Below are 8,483 nucleotides of genomic sequence, written 5' to 3'. Positions count from 1 at the left end.
TAATTATATTATATATGCATATTTATATATGTATGTATATTTATATATATATAATTATATATTATATAGATGTATTACATGTGTGTATGTGTGCAGATAGATAAAGACTTACATCCAAGGAAGGAAAGGATGATTTATTAGGTTGTAACATCTTGATATAATAATCAATGAGTTAATTGCTCATTTGTCTGTCTAATAAATACATATTAAAAGTCTAACCATGCTCTCCACTGCGCTAAGTATCAGATAAAGAGCAATGAACTAAACTAATATAGTCATTGACTTCAATGAGGATGTGATAAGAAGCTAGACCAGGAAAGATGCAATTTTCATATATTGTGATACATGCTATGATAAGGTAAGAATGGAGTAATATGGGAACAATAAGTAACCTTCGGGCATGCATTTTAATATATGAATTGCTTACATTCACCAGAAAGTGGAAGCCTTATGGAAATGACTGGTCTGGTACATTTACTGTTAAAAATGAATGCATTCACATTCTAAGTTATTTTGTAAGTTTGAGTAATGTCTGAGACTGGTCAGCTCCAGTGAGTTTACCATTGAGATCTAGGGCTTGCATGGTAGAGACACAGAATCTGGATCATGGGGGCTACACCAAGATTTTTCTAATTACCAAATTCATCAGACTGTTCTTGGTGATTTTCCTACTTCGTAACTGAAACATTTAACACTATTAATCACTCTCCCTCTTGAAATGCTCTTCAGCCTTGGTTTTCTGACACTACTATCTCCTGGTGTTTCTATTAGAGTTTACTAGATGTGGTCAATTAGCATGTAGTGTGCATCTGTCAGTCTGCGCTGCAGAGGATATGGTGAATGTCATTTACTCTGGTGATTCAGTTAACCTGGGTTGTCAACAGAGCTCTACTGTACTCTTATCATTTCAGTATGTGATTAACCTAATTATTTTAACCATCCACTCACTCTGTCACATCATTATAATTTAATTCTGTCTGTGTTACTACGTGGTGTATTTTTTTAATCATTTGTTCACTTTTTACTTGACTTTCTTCCCATGTTGTACTATACTAATCCTTGAGGGCACCTGTTCTCTCATCCTTTCCTGTATCTTCAACTAAAGCAGAAGCAGAAACAACAACAGGAGACTTATAATTTAGTACTGCATTTTCCACTAATCAATTGCTTAGATATATAATTCTCACAAAGCATTCTGAGGGGTTCGGACTTCTTAATCCGTAAAGTGAAGAAATTTAAATCGATTATATCTATGGTCCTTTCCTTTTTAACATTTTTCCCATACTTTAAGGCTTATGATGAAAACTGATCAGGAAACTGGAAATAACATGTCTTCCCCAAGTGAATTCTAACAAATATCCCATGGTTATCATCAGTCCTGCCATTTTTCCACTATTCTGCTTCCAACTCCTTTCTTTCTTTGACTTCCACTTTCAAATCTATCACCACCTCCTGCTGCTCTTTCTTTTCTGCCAGCTCAGAGTCAGAGTCACAGAAGACGAGGTTACTATAGATCTTGAACTGTCAACCTGGCAGGCCAGATAGGAGAATGAAGGACTCATCAACTAGCCAGTAGCGGTCACTGTTCTTTGGAAGCCACCTTAGGACCAAATTGTTCAAGTAACTGAACTGTTATCTTCCTGAACTCCTGCAATTCCAATTGCCAGAAAACATCTAGATGTTGGACCTGCAGAGGACCTTAGCACACTTGTAGTACAACCTTTCCATTTCATACACACAACTGTGTTGAAAGAAGTCTCAACTTGTGAGGTGTAAACATGGAATCATCAATTTTTAAAATTGCTATTACTGCTGTGAACCCATTCTTCTTGGGTAGGAGGCTCCCTTAATGACTTCTTAGACTAATTCCATAACCTTTTAATCACTTTATGTTACTAAAACAGTCTCATTGGAGTTATTAGACACAATCAAATCTAATTAATTTTGATTTTATAAAATTAATCAATTTAATTTTATCTTCTATTCAAAATTCTTTTCGGCCTCCAGAATCCTCCACCTATCTACCACTGAGCATAGGTTAAGTTTATGACTCCAGTGGCTTGTTATGTGTTGGGAGGTAGTGGGTTATGGCCATGGCCACACTACTCACATCTCTCCCTCTTCCCAAAATCAGCCCCTTCCTTGAGAGTATGAAGAAAGCAACTCTCCATGCTGTATTAGCTGTCGGCTCCCTGTTTTGTTTTAACTGCTATTCCTGTGTGAACACTACCTCATAAGTGGAGGGCAGATTGTGGTAGTGTAACCTTTTTGCTAGTTGTCACCATTTCTCTAGCATTATTCATTGTTCTTTCTCATCTGCAGTGATTCAAATGTAGGTGCTTTCATGGGAATACCTTTATAGGTTCTCCAGAAGAACCTATGTCCTACGCATCTGCACAGCAAAAAGAATGACCTATTCACTTATGGTTCAATCAATTCTACTTTCCTCTGGTCTCATTGCAGGCCACCCACTCCAGAGCCTCTTGTTATTAGAGTGTCCCCTTTGAGGGAGAGGGACAATATGGCTTAAGTTCTTGTCACTTTCCTTTATGCCCACCTAACTCAGGCATACTTAAGTAAGTGCCACACAATGGAGGCTAACTCCTAGCACCCTCTCTCTCAGGTCCATCACTTTGCCTTTTCCTGCAAACCCTAGCAGTGTCAGATTCTCTATCAGTACCTTGCCTCATAAAGTTTAAGTCAAAAGATGACCACAAACTCTCAACTTATTGGAGAGAATAATTAAGTAATCCCAAATGTTGTGGCTGAAGTGCTGGAGCACCTTGCTGAATGCCTTTCTTCCCCATGTTTAAGATCCCTACCATTCAGACCTCTAAGCTTCAAATCCTGGCTTTGCCATTCACTAGTTGTATAATCTAAACCTCTCTACCTCATTGAAAACAAGGATGCTGATAGTACCTATTTCATAGGATTCCTGTGAGTATTAAATAGGATAAAGCCCAATGCCTGAATACAGACAGTGTTCAAAAAATATTAACAATTACCTGTGCTTATTTTGTTGTTGGAAGACATCTTAATTTCTCCATTATTATTCCTGCTTATGGAAATCAAGTTTTTAATCAAGTCATTGTGGTTTGGAGGAACTCCCTTTTTCTGCATTTTCATATTCTATACAGTATTCCATATATTGTTATGCATATGGCTACTGCTTAAAAAATCAAGAAATACTTTGCAGTTTCTCTGATATAATGCATTTTTCTGAAATGCAAATTAGCCTATATGCTATTGGCAAGGCAAGGAATAACGTCAATACAACATTGAAGTTGGTTAAAACAAGATTCTTTTCTAGCAAGTTAGTATTTTGGACTACCAAGGAACAGCTAACACAAATCTTACTAGCACAGTGGAACATGGCAAGGAATAGAATATTCTACACAGTAACTATTCACTTCAAAGTTTTCTCTTGGCTTAGTTTTACCACAAGTGTATCTTGAGCATGTTTATTCTCTGGTTTCTCCTGTCTTTGTGTATTTTCTCTTTGTCATCTTCTTCCACCAGCCTTTGAAAATGATCAAGTCCTAGATTTATTGTTAATTTTATTTATTACAAATTTAACGTATTTTTTAACTGCACAGTTCATTTGGTAGAAATACTAATGTTTACGTTAGTGCTCTGGTTATAGGTTTTGCATGATCTGTAACAGTATTTTTTTCTCTCAAAGGCTTGTTATTTTTAGTGTACTTTTGCAGAATGCAAAATAATTTTAAAAAAATGTGTGTTACATGTTATGGCAGAAACACTGTGTTATGTTCAAGAAAGATTTAAATTGAATGAGTGAAAGCCACTTCTCTCTTCTTGATTATGCAAGGGCTTAACTTCTTCAATTATTTAACTTGTACTTCCCTTATTCCCTCTCTGCTTACTGAATTATTCCTGTTAGCTAGCAAATGCAATCCAGCATCTTATATAAAACAAGAATCCTCCCTTAACTCCACATCTTCCTATACCACCATCCCGTAGCAAAACTTCTCAGAACATTGTCTGCACATGTTGCCTATACTTCCTCACTTCCTATTCACTTTTCTAAGCCCACTTCAGTTTGGTTTTTATACATATTACTCCACTGAAATTGCCATTGTTAAAGTCCCAAAAACTTCTGTATTGTTAGATTCAGAGGATAATTGTATTCTCTATTTTACTTCACCTCTCAACAAGATTCAATATAATTAACCATTTCCCCTAGAATTGTACTCTCTTCTTAGCTTTAGTGACATAATTCCCTTAGAGTTTTCTTACCTTACCAGCTATTTTCTCTAGTCTCTGTTCTGGGTCTTCTGATGCCCATCTTCAAGATATTTAAATTTCCTAGAGTTCTGCTCTGAGACTTTCTCTGTTGCTTAATTTCTTTTTATCTGTCTTCAGCTGACCTCATCTTACTCAGTGGCTTTAACCTATGCCAGTGATTCTCTACTTTCTCTACTTTGTATATCTAATATAGACATTTCTACTGGTCTCCAAACTTTTTTGGTAACTGTCTATTTAGCACAAACTCTTAGATACAATAAAGATGCTTCAAACTAAAACACTTCTAAACTGGAACATTTGGTTGATTTCTCCCCCAATTCTAGTACTTCCCTTAAATCTAGTACTTCCTCAGTCTTCACCATGTAATTACTGTCTACCCAGTTATTACAGCCAGAAATTTAGGAATCATACTTTATACTTTCTGTGCTCTCCAATCTGCCAGTAAGTCCCATTGATACCACCCTCAGTATATACTTCAAACCCATCAACTTTTCTTTATACGACCACTTCTCTAGACCATATATCATATTTTGACTCTTAACCATTTCCCAATATCTGCTTAAAAACCTATAGATTACATGATGATGTACCTATCTACATATAGATAGATCGGTAGACATTGAGAGAATGTGTGTGTACACACATATACTATACATATACATGTCTATGGTTTGAGTGTTTATCCCCTCCAAACTTCGTGTTGAAACTTAATTTCCAATATGGCAGTATTGAGAATGGGGACCTGTAAGAGGTAATTGGTTCACAAAGATTCTACCCTCATGAATGGATTAACCTATTTATGAATTAATAGATTAATTGAATAATGGGTTATCATGGGAGTGAGACTGGTGACTCTAAAAGAAGAGGAAGAAAGTCTAGAGCTTACATGCTCAGGCCCCCCCTTGCCATGTGATGCCCTGTGCCACCTACTAAGAAAGAAGGTCCCCACCAGTTAGGCCACTTGACCTTGGACTTCACAGTCTCCAGAACTTTAAGAAAGAAATTTATTTCTTTATAAATTTCAGTCTCAGATATTCAGTTATAGCCACAGAAAATAGACTAAGACATACATGAAAAGCCATCAAATTGTATTAAGCAGAGGAATAGATAGATGATAGATAGATAATAGAGATATAGATATACATACACTGTGTGTGTGTGTGTGTGTGTGTGTGTGTGCGCGCGCGCATTCTTTTGCTTCACACGGTCTGATGACCCTTCCTTAGCTTTCAAATAAAATCCCAACACTTTTTCATGTTCTGCCAGGCCCTCACGATCTGGCACTCATGTGTATCTCCAATCTCGTTGTATGCCATTGACCTTCTACTCGCTATGCTTCAACCCTAATGTCCTTCTCTTAATTGCTACAATTCTCAAGTCTTTCTTTTTATGGAGACTTTCAACTTTCCACTGCTTGAAAATTCTTATCAAGATAGCCCTTGATAATTCTGAAGTTATCTTTTTCTTTTAAAGATAAATTGGCATCATGAGATTATTGAAATATATAGTTGATTGGTACAAATTCAATTTAGGAATTGAGAATATAAAAAATTTTTTACTTTACATTCTCCACTACAGACTTCTAATTAACTGGTGCCTCTTCGGTCATGCAGAAAAGATTTTCTTCATATATCTTTCTGCAACGTGACTGTGCTATTACCTGTGATAAAGAGGGCTGTTTTGTGTTTGGCAGCCTATTCTAGGGTGGGACTTGTGTCAGTTCCTTCTTTTGTCCACCTGTCTCTATTTGAACAACATAAAAGCCTCATTCATAGGTGCAGCATGACTTAACGTGTCAGCCACTCGATGCAGTTGTAAATTGCAAACAAAAAAATGGAAATGTAGATGTTGAAATAAAGATGAAATTTTTGGTTATGAAATGGTCATCTGAATGATCCGTATGTATATTCATTTATTTACCATCAGTGAAAAATGTACAAATTTTCTATTAAAAAACTTATAAATTCCTAATTATAATAAACACTGCTCTATGGGAATGGCCACCAAAATGTCCCACATTTTATGGCGCTGCATCTGTTTCTAATGCTCAGTCTAATATTCCAATCACAGATACTCAATATCCGTTTGTTGTCTTGAACCTCTGTGATAATCTGCAAATGTTTCCTGTTTTGTAAGAGACAAAGGAAAAACTGTGATGAATATCACTGGAAACTGCCTATTAGGGCCCCTATTCCATGTTTCTCTGGCCCTTTTTTCTTCTTCAGAATTTAGCAGTAGTTTTCAATCCTATCAGATCACATTTGATAGCATGCATTTATTCCTGTGTTTGTAAGGCATAAACCTGTAACCATACTACAAACAGTGAGAATATTGCTGTGAAACTGCATACTCTATGCACTCCCAACAATCAAAAAAAGAAAATAAATGGTGACCAATGACGCTGGAGAAAATAATAAATTATATTTCTAGTTTCTCTATAAAAATGATATTACAATATCTGTCTGATGAAGGGAGATCAAATAGCATGTAACAACAATATTTTGAAAAAGAAGAGGATAGTGGAATATCTATTTACTTTTTATGAGTTTTATAATGTTTATGTCATTTGTCAACTGGTATATTTTGCAATCTTTTGTGATTAATTTTCTTGTCTTAAATAGTAATTCTAATATCTAATATTGTATTCAAAAATTTCTACTGGATTTTTTAAGGAGGGCCTCTTAAATTGTATAAGTTTCAGGGCCTCAAACTGGATCTATCTCTGCTACCTACACACACACATATTTTTTAAATCAGTGAAATTCCCAGCTTTAAAATAAAGAAGAAATAAAGTGAAATAACTTTATAATAAGAAAATATGTCCTTGATGAATATGAGTGCTACGAAAACAGACCGATGCAAGAATGAGGTATTGGTGACACAAATATCATGAACAGTGTAGCTACAGGTGATCCGATTTCTTGAAACAGCGAAACATTCAAGGATGTTTTTCCAGTAAAAGCCAAGAATAATCTTTCTTCAATATACTTGGTAGTTTCTTTTCTGTAAAATACAGTATATATGAGAAGTGCCAAAGATGATTTTGTGTTTATTTTTTATAGTCGTGTTTAAGGCTCAGATAATTATAAAATATCTGGCTACACATTGAAAAGATGTGCAGAATCAGGCCAATTATTTAGTATGCAAGTCTGCCTTCAGTTTTGCAGGGCATTTGTTTGCCTGCTGATGCTACAAATGTCTCCCGTATACCCATCATTGAAACAAGCAACCCTCAATACACATACACATACACACATTCTCACGTATAAACTCACATTTCCTAAAGGCCTTTTGTAGGTGGTAACACAGAGTATGATTAGAAAGGTTCAGAATGCCTCCTGCCCCTCCCACTGTTCCCACGCTCACTCATACCCTCTCTCACCCACTAGAAACACACAGGTCACAGAACTGTTTAGCCAGGGTCCTGAAAAATTAGGTCTTCAAAAGTTGCCTATTAAAATGCAGATGTCCTGGTCTGGGCTAAGAGCTCTCATCTTTATCTGCTAACAGCCTAAAAGGATTCCTTTAAGAGATTTCTGTTTCCATTTTGTAACTGTGTAATTCTGTAAGGAAGCATAAAATAAACCTGGCCTACACTACAGTTGGCTTGAGGGCTGACTCTGCACAATGGGGATTTCTCTGTCTAGTCCACACCTGGAAATGATCTTCAAACTTCCTAACTCCACTTCTGCAGCCATGCGTGCGTTGGAGGTGTGGGTATGGGTATGTGTGTGATGATGTCTGTCTCATTGACATGACTACTGCTGTGTGATCCTGGCTGCATCCTGTGAGAACAGGGTTTTGCCTTCTGGACCCACCAGTGGCCTTCCGGGTTCTTCATCCTAAGGACAGACCAGGAGGATGGGAAAGGCTATCTCTCTCTGCTGCTCTCAAGTTTAACTAAAGGCTTCTTGCAAAATATTTATAATATTCATGAAGACTAATATATATATGCTCTGTTCTAACCACTTCACCACATTAACTCATTTTGTGCTGACAACCACCCTTAAGGTAAGTACTATTACTATTTCCATTTTACTGACTCAAACTTGAGAGCTTATTCCTAGCCTGGACTCTTAATTAATCTTGCACTTAATTTCTTTAAATTATCTATGGATAAATTTTTATTTTTATTCTTTTAATTTTTAAAAATTTAGTATAATATTATGGTGTTTTTTAAACTTTTTTAACTGGGTATGGTGGCACATCCCTGTAAT

This window comes from Rhinopithecus bieti, unplaced genomic scaffold, assembly GCF_001698545.2.
Source record: "Rhinopithecus bieti isolate Rb0 unplaced genomic scaffold, ASM169854v2 scaffold_10132, whole genome shotgun sequence".
Classification (NCBI taxonomy): domain Eukaryota; kingdom Metazoa; phylum Chordata; class Mammalia; order Primates; family Cercopithecidae; genus Rhinopithecus; species Rhinopithecus bieti.
The sequence above is the reverse complement of the archived record's forward strand: the minus strand, read 5'-3'. Positions refer to the sequence as shown.